We start from the raw sequence: 14,948 nt of genomic DNA, 5'->3' as shown, positions 1-14,948 counted from the left end.
TTTGACAAATGTTTGACCACTGCAGCTGTATTTTAATGTCTTGTAAGTCTGTGTCGGCTGGGCTCTGGTATGTGCATGGCACAATAACTAACTAACAAACTAACTAACTAAATTAACTAACTGATATGGCAAAACCAGGAGAGTCAAAAATAAGAACAAGATCGCAATCTGTTTTAAAGTAAGAGGCAATGTGATGCACATGAGAGAAGTTTGCTTTCACAGCTTTCTGCCAGAGAGCCTAACAGAAATCCAACCCCTTTCCTCCAGCTGCCAATAAAATCAAACAAAGCTTCAGCCAGTCACGTGCTGTTTTCACTTTCACCACAAATCCAGCTCCCAACCAACCATCCATAGCTTGCTTCATCGGTAAGTGTAATTTATTGACGTTATACAGTTTCATTAAATACAAAATACATATTGGTTACTGTGTAGCTAAGCTACTATATTTATTATAACTTAAGAAAGAAAACTAAACATGATGTTAAGTATTAAAGTAAACAAGCTAACTAGCTAATGTTAGCTTGCTAGCTACATTTTTGCAGGAAATGCTAAGTTACATAATTGTTAGCCCCTTAGCAGTTGAAGGCAGGTTATATTTTTTTTTTTCTGGCAGAAAGGTTAGTGCATTTATCACTGGTAGCAATATGAACTGTATTACTTGTTTATTATTATCAGCTGTTTTGCACTGCATTTTGATATTTGATATATCATCATAGTCTGTGTGAAATGTCTACATTTATGGTAGAAGTGAGTTAACTAGACCCTCTTCAGTCATATATGTTAGGATTAGGGGTGTTTTGACATGCATTTGCACATGACCTAACATGCTCTAGTGTGGTCTTTGTGTTCACAGATGTGTACATTACCAGCAATGTGTTTGTGCATGCAGACTACAAAGTAAAGAAATGCCCTGAATAATATAATAAATGTCATGACAGGTGTGGGTCCATCATGGGTAGGCTGATGCATAAACTTACCCTATGACTGCACCAGGATAACCTAGAAACAGTCGGGGGAAACTAGCAGCTGGTAAGTAGACAGTAGAGTCCATCACTGAGTGAGGGACACATTTAGGTTGTTTTGGCTAGAGCATATTTGATTTGAAATAAAACAATGACTGTGCTGACTTGGTTTTTTAATTGTGTTCACATCCATACTGGATGAACAGTGAAGCAACTATAGCCCCCTTTTTTAAGTAGTCTGTCAATTTTAGGACAATGCAGGAGCATGTGGATCCTAAATATACAGCAAATACAACTGGGGAGTTCTTTATGACCCAGCAGTGGGATGTTCTCGACTTGCATTGTCATTCACCTGACCTCAGTCCAGCTGAGCAGGTGTGTTACTCTCCAAAAATCAGACCAAAGGCAAAAATCCAGTTTGCAGTTAAGGTCCAGCATGGAATTACCAGGGGAGATGTGAGTGTCCTCTTGGATCACAGACTTCAGATTGTCAATGACTGAAAACAGTTTCACACCAAATATATCATGACTAAAGTTTGTTTTAATTGGTCTAATGATCTTTGGCCCACTAAAGTTGGAGAACTTTAGCTATCAGTAAAAGCTAAAGCTACAATTCCTACACTCTTCATCTGGGGATGTAAACAACATCAAAGTAAAGAGGAAAAATTAACCTCAGAGTCATTTATTTTCTTCGTGCAGTCTTTATTTAAGACATTTGTTTTAAACTTAACAAAACATTTTCGTTTATTACAGAGTTTCCAGATGACCAGGGAAGACAGCTGTAGATGTTATGTCGCTCACCTTGGATGCTTTTGCTGAGGTTTCACATGTCTGCTTTTTGAGTCTCTAACTGTACCTCTAAAGACTGTCTTTCACAGCGAAACATATACTCACAAAGTACTTCATTAGGAACACGTGTGCAATCTAATCCAATCCTATACAACAGCTCTGCCATAAATTTTACTTCTATGAAGGCTTTACATATTTTGTCCACCCTGTGAGGGTGCAGAAAAAATATTATTTTCAATAAAATGCACTCCAGAACACCACCTCCACCCACTACAACCTCAATAATAAACTATCATCTTTCTGATAATGTCAACACAAACTGAAAAATGAATTTAATTGAATTTAAGCACTGTATTTTAATTAACTGAATGATTAGAAGGGACGCATTTTGTTTTTGTCATATGACCTCTGTCTTCTTCAAAATACATAAAAGGTATACTCTCTCTTTGTTGTTGAAAATTTCATCCACTTTTTCCTGCTAACAGGCTTCAGTGGCTCACTTAACAATCACTACTTTAGTGTTTTGTGACTTCACCATCCTATAGATAGCGGCAAAGGGAATGTCCTGATATAGTTTTATGAAATTTGACAAAAACAGTGATTATAATCTGCAAGCTTTGATTGGATATTTCCAAAACTCTGCTTTGTTTTGCATAATCCTGAATGCATCATCACAAAGTGTGAGTACTTACTGCATACTTACAGGATTACTCATTCAGGTGAAAAATGTTCTTATTGATAATGTCAGGCTAGCAATAATGTATTTACTGGAAGTGAAATGTGGCAAAAGGGCCCACATTCAGACTTGTTTACCTTATTTGGGCCTCACCAGACCCATACATACTGTCAAGAGAATTATTGCAATTTTAAAGCCTTCCTAATGGAGCACGAGGAGCATTTTAGAAAACAAATTTAACAGAGAGATCCCACATTATTAAATGTATCATCGATCATACAGTAGGCCTCAAGTGTTGGAAATATTCCTCATTTTCTAATTAATTATTTCTTTCTTAATCTTTCTCATCTCCACTGCCCTACAGAAGGTCAACAAATCGAGGCCAAGTATAGTACAACTGCCCTAATGCTTCCCACATTTATGTAAAACTTATGTAAAAAAGTGAAGATCACAAAGTTTCCAGTGATACATACGACTGTATAGCATGTTGGATTTTTGTGTCATTTAAGACTCAGTGAAGTGTTGAAACAATTCAGTGTATTTGTATATATCATACATACAGTAAGTGATAATATCATCCAATTTGGATGTTTTTGGGGGTTTTTTCCTTAAATTGAAACAAGGTAAATGTTAGTAAACGTCAGACCTAACTTCACTGACCTGCACTGAGACACTCAGCTGGTTGCATCTCTGCAGTGAAATGGGATCAGAGTAACTGACTCTCTCCTCACTCAACATACCAGACTCACCAGGTCACACTGTACAGGCTGTGTAACCAATGTTTGGTACAAATTCAAATTTTTTAGCATTTTATCACTTATTGTAATACATTAAAAATATTTGAACTCTTTCTTCTTGTATTTATATACAACATGATGTATGATAACACCTAAACAACATGATGACATATTACGTGATACAAGGAATTCTGAAAGCAGTCCAACAACCTACTAACCTGCTTAGGGGCTAACCTTAATGTTAACTTAGCATTTACTGCAAAAATCTAGCCAGCAAACTAACATTAGCTAGTTAGCTTGTTAACTTAAATACTTAATGTTAGATTTTGTTTTCTCTCAAGTGATGACAGATAGAGTAGCTTATCTACACAGTAACTGTTAAGTATTTTGTATTTAATGAAACTGCATAATGTCAATAACTTTAATACGTACCAATGAAGCAAGCTCTGGATGGTTGGTTTGGAGCTGGATTTGTGGTGAAAGTGAAAACGGCACGTGATTGGCTGAAGCCTTGTTTGATTCTATTGCTGGTGGAAATGGGTTGGATTCTGTTAGAAAGGCTTTCTGGCAGAAAGCTCTGAAGGCAAAATAAATCAATCAAATCAATGTGTATCCATGATCCTGTAGTCAAAACAATCTAGTTAATAGATTCAGTACCAGTTAATATAGCCTACACTTCCAAACCCTGCATAACCACCTGCATTATTGGCAAAACTCAGTATGCATGCAGTGACGGAGATGGAGCAGGTAGAAAACACTGCTCTGCTCCACCTACGTGATGCTCCATGCCTGTGCCTCGTGTATCTGTGGGTTATGTCTCGTTCTGCATGGATCAACGACATGTTCTGTCATTTCATTTAAAGGACTTGTTTTCTCTCACACATGCGCCCACAAGTACTTTCAAAACTGTACTTTCATCCATCTCTACAAGCAGAAATACAACATGAGGTGGAAGCTAATGACTCCAAGGTCACCAAATATATCTTACCCCCATTTCATGCTTTTGTCTGTTTCTCTCTCTCTCTCTCTCTCTCTCTCTCTCTCCCTCACACACACACACATGCGCGCACACACACACACACCAGCATGCAATGACCAATATCTTCCAAATCTGCTGACATGACAAAACGCAAATTTGATGTTGTTATGGTCTCTGAATAATGGCTCAGAGGCTGCCATACATCTTCTACTGCTTTCTTTGATTCTCCTTCTTTCTCTCCTTCATTTATCACTTTCTCTTCCTTCCTTTGTTTATTTTTGTCGCAACATTCCTTTTTTAATTTCCTTGCCTTACCTTGTGTCTTTTTACTCCTTTCCTTTCTCTTCCTTTCCCAAATAGTCTTTTCTCAAACTAGAAACGTAAAGAAACAGATAACCGTTAAATGAAATACACGCTCTCTCTCCAGTTGATGGGGGATCAGGAGGTCCCTGTCTACTTTCTGACACTCTCAGAGCCCACCGATCCTGACGCACTCCCTAACCCCATCATGTAGTGGATTGCCTCACACATACAAACATACACACATAAATGCTGCAGTCTGTGTGTTTGTATGTGTGTGTGTGAGTCCTGTCACATCAAATTGCAAAGTTCTGTAGTGATTGGGCTCAGGTGTGGCCAGTGGGCCACATAGCACCCCCAAAAATGCAGGGCCATATTGGGATAAAGTTACTTTGATGTTCACGAAATTCAATGGGATCACCCCAGATAGCAAAATTGCTGTGGCCCACTTTCATGTGGTCCACATACCGCGTGGAATGATGGCACTTGGGCGGTCCGCTCCTGTTTGCCAGATCCGGGCCACAAGCAAACCATAGCATAACTGCATGTCAACCAAAAATGAACCAAGTAAACAATATCTGTCCCAAATCTGGACCACAGTTCATTTTTATTCTGGCCCTGATCGGGCCCACATTCCATATCCTCATCCGGCCCACATACCATGTGGAATGATGGCACTTGGGCGGTCCGCTCCTGTTTGCCAGATCTAGGCCACAAGCAAACCATAGCAATGCTACATGTAAACCAAAAACTAAACAAATAAACCAGATCTGGCCCACATCTGGACCACAGTTCATTTTTATTCTGGCCCTGATCGGGCCCACATTCCATATCCTCACCCGGCCCACACACCGCGTGGAATGATGGCATTTGGGCGGTCCACTCCTGTTTGCCAGATCCGGGCCACAAGCAAACCATAGCAATACTGCATGTCAACCAAAAACAAACCAAGTAAACAATATCTGGCCCAAATCTGGACCACAGTTCATTTTTATTCTGGCCCTAATCTGGCCTACATTCCATATCCTTATTTGGCCCAAATACTGCATGGAATGATGGCACTGGGGCATTCCACTCCTGTTTGCCAGATCCAGGCAACAAGAAAGCCATAGTGATACCACATGTCAACCAAGAACGAACCAAATAAACTAGAATTGGCCCGAATTCCTAATGTTCATATGGCCGATATACTGCATGGAATGGTGGCATTTTGGCAATGCAATCCTGTTTGCCAGCAACAGGCCTAGCAACATTGTTTTCACAGTAACCACAGTCAACATGGTTTGTTAATTCTAGGACCTGTGGATAAAGTATTTGTGTGTCACTGGAAAGACAGCTGCCTTAAGCTGTGCAGCCCCCAACAATGTGCTATCAGTTAATCAGTTCAATTGGGTACATGTGGGGTTCAACCCTAATTGCACCAAGGCAGTGGAAACCAGTTCTTAGACTAGAGGTGGGGACTGTGGCTGGACTGTTAGGACAATGATCTCTGGACTAACATAGAACAGTAAAGTCCATGTTTATAAGAGAAGAAGGCCAGGGCAAACTTTGTTGTAGAAAAATAATCTGTTGTAGAAGGTAAGAGATTAATAATAATCTCTTACCTTCCCAGTTGTAAACATTATCAGTGCATATGCACCTACACTGAGCTTCACCTCTAAAATTTTATGATTAATTTAGAACCACAGTAAATCATATCTCATATCATACAATATCATATCACATCCAGATTAGCCAGTTCTGAGTGTGCCGTATCTTGGCCAAAACTGGTCCAGATATGTTTTAAGATGACCGGGCCACATTTGCTGCATCATATGTTGGCCACCTCAGGCTCACTTCCAGATTAGCCAGTACTAATTGTGCCGCATCTTTACCTATAGTGGCCCAATACTGTTCAACCATATTTGGACCATATCCACCATTTCAAATATGGGTCATTCTAGGCTCACACCCTGATTAGCCAGTGCTTACTGTGTTGTATATTTGCCAGAACTGGCCCAGATATGTTTAAGATAAACAGGCCACATTTGCTGCATCATATGTGGGCCACTTCAGGCTCACATTCAGATAAGCCAGTATCAATTGTGCCACATCTTTACCTAAAGTGGCCTGATAATGTTCAGCAATATATGGGCCATAATTACTATTTCAAATGTGGGCCGCATTAGGCACACTATGACAGCCAGTGCTGACTGTGCCATACAATTGCCAAAAGTGGGCCAAATTTGTTGTATAATATTTAGGCCATATTTGCCATATGAAATGTCGGCCACTTTAGGTTCACATCAAGTCAAGCCAGTGCTTACTGTGCCGTATCTTTGACAGAACTGGCCTAGGTACGTATAAAAATAACCGGGCCACATTTGCTGCACCATATGTGGGCCACTTTTGGTTTACACCCACATTAACTATTACTAACTGTGCCAGGTCTTTGCCAAAGGTGGCCCACATTTGTTTTGTGATTTTTGGGCCATATTCACTATGTATCACACGGGCGACTTTAAGGTCACATCCAGTTTACACATGGCCGAGAGCACCGCATCTTTGCCCAAAATGGCCCACATTTGTCTTGGGATATTTGGGCCATATTTGTTACTTTACATGTAGGCCACTTCAGGCTCACATCAATTTTGTCCGGGCCAGAAGAAGGCCAGTAGTGCCGCATCATTGCCTGAAGTGGCCCACTTCCGTATGCTATCTGAGACTGCTTTCATCATTCTGGACACAATACATTTTTAAAAAAAAATTCTTCGTCAGCCATTTTCAATTTTCACAAAAACTGCACAAAAACTCACAAAACTTCGCACTCATGTTTGAACCCGTAAATATTTTGATTTGATATCGCAATTGGACTTGGGCGTGTCACTTTGGCTCTATAGCGCCCCTTTGGAATTTTGAAGTGCTAGGGGTGCTCAAAAACTCTTGCATCAAAAGTTGCGAAACTTTATATCTGATATAAGTCTTGGTCTTGGATGTGGCAAAACGGTTCAAGGGCATCCCCTAGAAAATTTCAAAATTAAAGCCCCCACCTTTAAATTTGACATACATGAATGAAATTTGGTAGGCAGACGTCCCATCTCCAGCCTTTGGCTCCAAAAGAAAGCCTGTTGGAGCCATACCCTAAGTCCAACAGGAAGTCAGCCATTCTGAATTTACTGGGCAATTTTTTCGCAAAGTGAAGCCATTTACAGGCGTTGTACTTTAACAAACTCCTCCTAGAGAATTAATCTGAGCAACTTCATGAAATGCCTTTGGCATGGTGTGCTAGTCAATTTTTCTCAAAACAAAACAGATAGTTGTTGTTACTCCACTTGACATTGTCCAATCTGACCCAAATTTCTCATGCTTTATAAGAGTCCAAGCCTCAACACTTCTACATGTCAGTATTGACTCATGGTCATATCGCCGCCTACTGACAACAGGAAGTCAGCCTTATGTGACAAACATCATCCGATTTACATGAAATTTACATGGTGTGGTCTACACATGATATACAACAGCATGACGCATAATCAGTGGGTGTTCTCACGCGCCACATAGTTGACACAAGAAGTGACATTTAACTCCTGTGTGCAACATCCGACCTCCACTAAATGTACTGCTGTATGGCTTACTGGCAACAGCAGGCCGTACAACACATTTATTTCTACAATTTTGTTGTCTTTAATAAAATTAAACTTGGTACACAAGTTCTCCATGACAATGTGCATGACATATTGAAGCATGGCACCAGTAGCCCCACCTTGTGGCCTTTAGTAAAACACCACCATATTACTTATTAACTGCCATATCTCTTAAAAGTAATATTCCATGGTAATCAACTTCAGCAAAGTTGTAAACATGGAGATGCTGAACAAGTCTGTAGGATTTGATACAATTTCACCGGTAGGTGGTGCTAAAAGATTTAAAAAACATCAGTGACAGCAGCGGCAGCTGGGAGCAGCAGCAGCAGGAGCAGCTAATAGCTTCCAGCTGTCACATGCATTTTCCTGAGGAAATACACATTCTAGTTTTGTGAGAGCTGTACCCACCTTGTGGACATTAGTGAAACACCACCATACTACTTATTATTCCATGGTAACCAAATTCAGCAAAGTTGTACAGATGGGGATGCTGAACAAGTCTGTAGCATTTGATACAGTTTCACCTGTGGGTGGCGCCACAAGATTTTTTGAAAAATTGCTGCTGGAGCAGCAGCCTGCAGCATAGTAGCAGCAACTGGCAATAGTTAACAGCTTCCAGGTGTCACACGCATTTTTGTCAGAAAATGCAAATATTCTAGTGTAGATTTGCTGCTCCATCTGGGTCAGAGTCAACCCACACACACACACACACACACACACACACACACACACACACATACACACAGTCAATCCAACAGATGTATGCTTGTGTGTGTCTACCTAAACACAAACTACTCTAATGCAACATAGTATCTATTTTACTATTTGACTGTAGTTCTTTTCAGAAGTCTTATTACTAAATTTCAGGGCCTGTAAAATTTTAAAGTATTGAATTTATTTAATTATGAATATAATCTAAGTCTGGGTTCTACTTTCATTTCTTAAATTGCCATAGCTCATCTCCTCTTTCTTTTCTCTTTCTTTTCTGTTTTTTCTTTGCATTTCTTTCTTTCCTTCACTCCTGTTCTATTTATTTTCTTCTCATTTTGCTTCTTCTTGTGTAACACAACAGATTTAAAAAAATAAGTTCTTTATATTATATTATATTATATTATATTATATTATATTATATTATATTATATTATATTATATTATATTATATTATATTATATTATATCAGATTATATTAGATTGGGTTACATTAGATCACTTTCTGAGTCAGCACATGTGAGGACAGCTCTGATTCACAGCTGGAAGCCTTTTGATGTCTCTTACAAAAAATCTCCTTTCCTTACCCACTTCTTTGTTTTTCTTTGTGGCCAGTTGTAGAAAGTACTCTCTCCAGTACTGTACTTAACTACAGTTTTGATGTAGTTAAAATCAGCTGCACCTCAACCAACTACAACATTAAAATACTGCTTACATGTTAATGCATCAATAGTAGACTTCAGACTGCTGAAGCCTCATATAAGCTTCACATCTACTTTTAAACGGATTTTTGCACAAAATGCCTGTGTGGACACACTGGATTTTGGCCTCTATGAATTACATTGAAAGCACATTTGAAGTAAATGGACTGCATTTATATAACACCTCTCTAGTCTTCCGACCACTAAAAACCAACATGCCAACATTCTCTCATTCACACACAGTCATACACTAATGGCAAAGGCGGTCATGCAAGGTGCCTACCTGACCTGATGAGTTTCTAATGCTCATTCACACCCACAGTCACACATCGATGGCACAGCATTCAGGAGCTATTTGGGGTTCAGTATCTTGCCCAAGGACAGTTTGACATGGGGACTGCAGGCGCCGGGGATCGAAACGCTCATCTTCTATTTAGTGGGTGACCCGCTCTACCTCCTGAGCCACAAGAGGATTTGAAGGGGATCTTTTAATAAGGAAAACCTCTTTCTTTTTTTTCTTTTCACATGGGCGCCTGTTTTACGACACGTGAAAAATTATGAACCTATCCTTTAAAGAAAGCCCTTGAAAACAATTACATGTCTTGGAAAGTAAAATGGCAGCAATCCCAGTTCTTAGCATGGGCTGAGGACTTCCAATATGGCCAGCAGAAGGTGGTATGTGCAAAAGAAAAAAAAAAAAAAAAAAAAAAGATTTGGAAAGAGAGACCTTTAATGGAGTCAGTAGCTGGGAATTAAATAACAATTGATTCATAGCGATGTTCTGCTTATTACTGTGCAGGCAGTAAAGCTGCTCTGAACACAGCTCACACACACACACACACACACAATGAAGCATGTAATATTGTTCTAATGCATCTGGTTGGTGAGGTGGCTTCATTGGACGCTGGCATCTCCCCAGCTCAGCAATCCAGGTCTATCCAATTAAACACCATGTGGACAAAATAACAGAAACACCACATTAAACTGGTCTTAAAGGGTCAGTTCACCCAAATTACACATCGCATACTGTATTTGTTAACTACCTAATCATCAGATTAGGAGTTGACCAGAGTTTGAGATATCTGTCTCTAAGACTTGTGCCTCCACTCCAATACAATGTAGGTTTCCTCATATCGTTACATTTAAAAGAATCAACAACAACATGTCTCTCCAGTAGCAGTATCTTGGTTACTCCAAAGACCTCACTGTCAACAGTTTTCATTGGATCTAGTTTCTACTGAAGAAATAGTCCCCATGAAAACTGTTGACAGTGTGTTGACACCTTCTCTGTTACACTCTGCTGGAAAGCTGCAGGGAATTAATGGCTCAATAGAAATGCTCAGTGCTTCACTTATACTGTTGGTCTATGAACTATGAGATTGACTAAGTGCTTTCTTCCTCTTTTGTAAATTGCTTTGCAGAGGTCAAAGTTTTTTGTTTTTTCTTATGTAGACAATAGGCCTGTTGAAGATGAATGCATCCGTTTTCTTGTGGCTGGGATACACATTATGATTGCTGAGGCAATTCTCAGTAATAATTTGGATGTGACCAGTTGGACACAATCTGTTGACAGTGTGTGATGTGGAAGGATTCTGAGTGTTTGTCTTCTGATCCAGTCATAGCTCTTCAGTCTCATTTTGATTCTTTTAAACATGTTTGACATGCAGCGTGCAGACGGAAGGAATAACGATACAAACAAAACTGGCAAAGACACTATAGAATCCACTTCACCAAATGTATTGATTCAATGTTATTCTCAAATGTATCCACAAAGAAACCCCCCTTTCTGCCTGGATTACAGAATAAATTAATAAAATCTGTTTCATTTATGGTATAGGAACATGTGATGTTTTGAGGTTTAACTAGCAACTGTAATCATCCAGTGTGTTATCTGTCAAATTACTCAGTCATTCAATGTGTGCTTCTTTCTGGCTGCAAAGACTTAAAAACATGTGTGTATGCTGACAAACAACAATGTGTGTGTTCAACAATCTTAAAGTCAGTTTCCAGATTTAAGTTGCAATTGTGAAGTGCTTTACAAGTCATAGATTTTGTGGAAATGGGAGGGATTAACAGCATTCTTCCAAAATGCCATAGCATACATTTCAAATCATTTATATATTCATCAAAACATTCAGTGAATCCTAAATGTCTAATATTTGTATAGTAACTGTGTGTGTGAGTGTGTGTGTGTGTGTGTGTGTGTGTGTGTGTGTGTGAGTATGGAGCAGCTGGGACAGACAACAACCTCCATGTGGCATTAGATGTGCTAAAATTCAACTTAGCCCATTTGTCTGGCTGAAATATGGAATATTCACCTCTCACTGGACACAGACATCCTCTCTACAGCTGTGTGTGTGTGTGTATGCATGTGTGTGTGTGTGTGTGTGTGTGTGTCTGTGTGCGTGCGTGCGTGCGTGCGTGCGTGCGTGCAAGCGTGCGTGCGTGTGTGTGTGTTTGTGTGTGCGTGTGTGTTCAAAGGCAACTGAGGTGAAGACAGATGGGGAGCAGTTCTGAGCCACTCCAGCTCTTTCATCTCTCATCAAACTATTAATTCATCCTCACTCAGTCCACAGCTACACACACACACACAGCTACACACACACACACACACACACACACACACACACACACACACAGATTTACTTTAGTCACTTTTGGGGTATTAACATCGACTCACATTCATTTCCTAGAGACTTACCCTAACCCTGACCATAACCACTACTTGCCTAAACCTAAACTAACCCTAACCTTAATCTAATCCTAACTAATTGGGGACATGGCTTTTGTCCCCAATTGCACAAGCTGTCCTCAATTAACTGGTCTTTAGTCTAGTGTGCGTCCCTGAAAGTGACTCAAGTCAGTCCCCCCCCCCCCCCCCCTCCACACACACACACACACACACACACACACACACACACAGCATTCCAGATGAATATTAATTGGGATTGTGCTAGATCTACACATTCTCCTTCCCCACTAACTTGCTACATGGCTGAGCCTGATTAAAGCCAATCATTTACATAATTAACATATGGTTCTAGCCCTCCCTTTAATGTGCTGATCATCCTGTCTCTCTCTCTCTCTCTCTCTCTCTCTCTCTCTCACACACACACACACACACACACACACACACATATGCAAGGAGAATGGGAGGAAAAGAGAAGCAGTATAGTTTCCAGCCAACAGTAGTGTTACTTTATATTATCTATAATATTACCAGTTATAACCAATTATTACTTAAACCAGTATATCATTTCTAATAGCCTGCTGCTGATGTACATGTTTGTACAACAGTACTTCCCCCAAAAGCATCAGGATATGGTTGCAGTCTCACCTCAGGGAATGTCTCTGTGTGTGGATGTGTTTTTTGGGGGGTTGAGTAAGTAATCTGCAAAGTTACCATTCTACTGCGATGAGTGCACTGCCTCCAGTGGTGGTGTGGATATGTGAGAAGGCCTCTGTACGTACTGTGTGTGTGTGTGTGTGTGTGTGATTTTTAAATTGTACATTTGTTCCAAAGAATGGAAACTGTGAACCTTCAATTTCTGCAGTAACCTCCGTAATGTCACTTTTCCTACAACATTTTGTTGCAGCCTGAATTTAAAGTTTTCATCCTATTCAGGAACAAATAATAATCATTTCTAGGAAGTGTTACCATATTTTTACCATTAGAAATTATTTGTCTACACACTAAAAATATTTTTTTCTTTCTTTTTTTTTTTTTTTTTAAATTCTTACAAATGTAAACATAACTCAATGCAAATAGTGAACCAATGAAAGTTTCAGTGCAAAGAGTGAATCTTTACGTTAATGGGGAAACTACACAACAGCTGTGTCGTCTTTTGTGGTTCAGGAGGAAACTTTCTGAGTCTAGGAGAAAATAACCCTCACGATGTTGTCAGCTTGGAAACTACAAATGGATAACAGAAGGTCTCTGTTACAAACGGCAGGTGTGTGTGTTCATCAGTAAGGGAGGGCCTAACAAAGGGTGCTATTGAGTTGCATTATGGGAAGTGTAGGATCCAGTGTTTTTGGAGATCGATTCATACTTAAAGTCAGGCTATATTTTGACCATTCTTTTTTAATCTGTCACTTGTGAGTCCCCCTTCAGTAACACCAAAAGCAATCTGGAGTGATGATGTAGCTCAGGGGATAAAACACCTACTGCTGGCCTACACTTGTCATTATTGCATTTGATTGAAACTAAAGCTCCTTGGCAAATTATTAACGTGACAGATTTAGAAATTGAGTTGCATGCATCCCATGAGGAGACATTTCACAGATTATCAGCAGTGTAATTGCAATCAGACTCACATTACTACATCAGACAGTAACAATGCATCACTACAACTACACAGTATTATCAGTATTAGCTATGCAAGCTTTCCCTCTCACACACTCTCTTTCTTGTCTCTTTCCATCTCTCTCGCTGTCTATCTCTCTCTTGCTATGTGTCACAGAATGCATCACAATACCGCGTATGCTTCAGTGTCACAGAATGCATCACAATACCGCGTATGCTTCAGTGTTGTTGGAATGAGTGAATTATGGGTAATTTATCGTGGACTTCCTGTACTCTGAGCCTGGCTGAAGAAAAAAAAAAACTAGGGCACACAAGAGGTCCTGTTGGCTTTTTGTAGCATCCAAATATTCATAATTTTCTGATGCTAGTGTGTGCACTGAAATGCAATGATGATACAAATTTGATACAGTGTACACTGTTTTGTACATGCTGGATTTGAAGAAACACTGTGACACACTGCAGCCTCTGCACCCCGATGTCACAGGCTTGGCCATCTCAGAGGCTGTGACGTGTTATGACCAAAGAAAAAAACATCTTCATAAAAACTAAATGATGGTTCATAAAGACATAATTCTAATAAATCTTACCCAGCTGCTTGATTTATTGCCTTGACACAGCACACATCTGAGACCCAATGAGACAGTCCATAGAGAAAATGTATTATTCAGACATTGAGATGAGTGCACTATCCCCCACTAAGCCACACATAACTCCAAACACAATCCTTCATATTTCCATTCATACGGTGTTCAAACAATAACTAACCAGTCTGTAGTTACTGCAAAATGTTTCTACCCTTTTTAAGCTCCATGACAGAGGAGTGGGAGCCACTGTCCATGGTGCTGACCAGCGCGACTGATTCCCTTGTTTTTCTCCAGGCCCTCTGCTCTCTTCCTCTGTCTGTGAACACGTGTGCCCAAGTTGTTTAACTGCACTCTAGAATTTTGCTTCGCATTGCAAAGCTGTAAGACAGCGTTCACTGAGTGAAGAGTGAGTGAGAAGCAAAGAAAGAAAACTCACAGAGATGACTACATTTCTAACTTTATCATTTGGTGAAAAAATAAATAAAAAAAAACCTTAATGAACCAATGGTTTTGGTCTCTTTGAGTATAGGAACAGGAAGTTGTGATGATGCTCTGATGAATCCTCTAGAGGCTGTCTAATTTA

General features: G+C 39.8%; 1 long non-coding RNA gene across 1 annotated transcript; it reads left to right on the top strand.

Annotated features, from left to right (window-relative positions):
• The first annotated feature begins 324 nt into the window (after positions 1-324).
• On the top strand, positions 325-2,128 carry LOC121885002. Its single transcript, XR_006092439.1, has 3 exons — positions 325-366; positions 939-1,029; positions 1,716-2,128. It is a non-coding gene; the product is annotated as an uncharacterized LOC121885002 (long non-coding RNA).
• The last annotated feature ends 12,820 nt before the right edge of the window (positions 2,129-14,948 follow it).

The sequence above is a fragment of the Thunnus maccoyii genome, chromosome 18, assembly GCF_910596095.1.
Source record: "Thunnus maccoyii chromosome 18, fThuMac1.1, whole genome shotgun sequence".
NCBI lineage: Eukaryota > Metazoa > Chordata > Actinopteri > Scombriformes > Scombridae > Thunnus > Thunnus maccoyii.
This window is presented reverse-complemented; position numbering and strand designations above follow the sequence as displayed.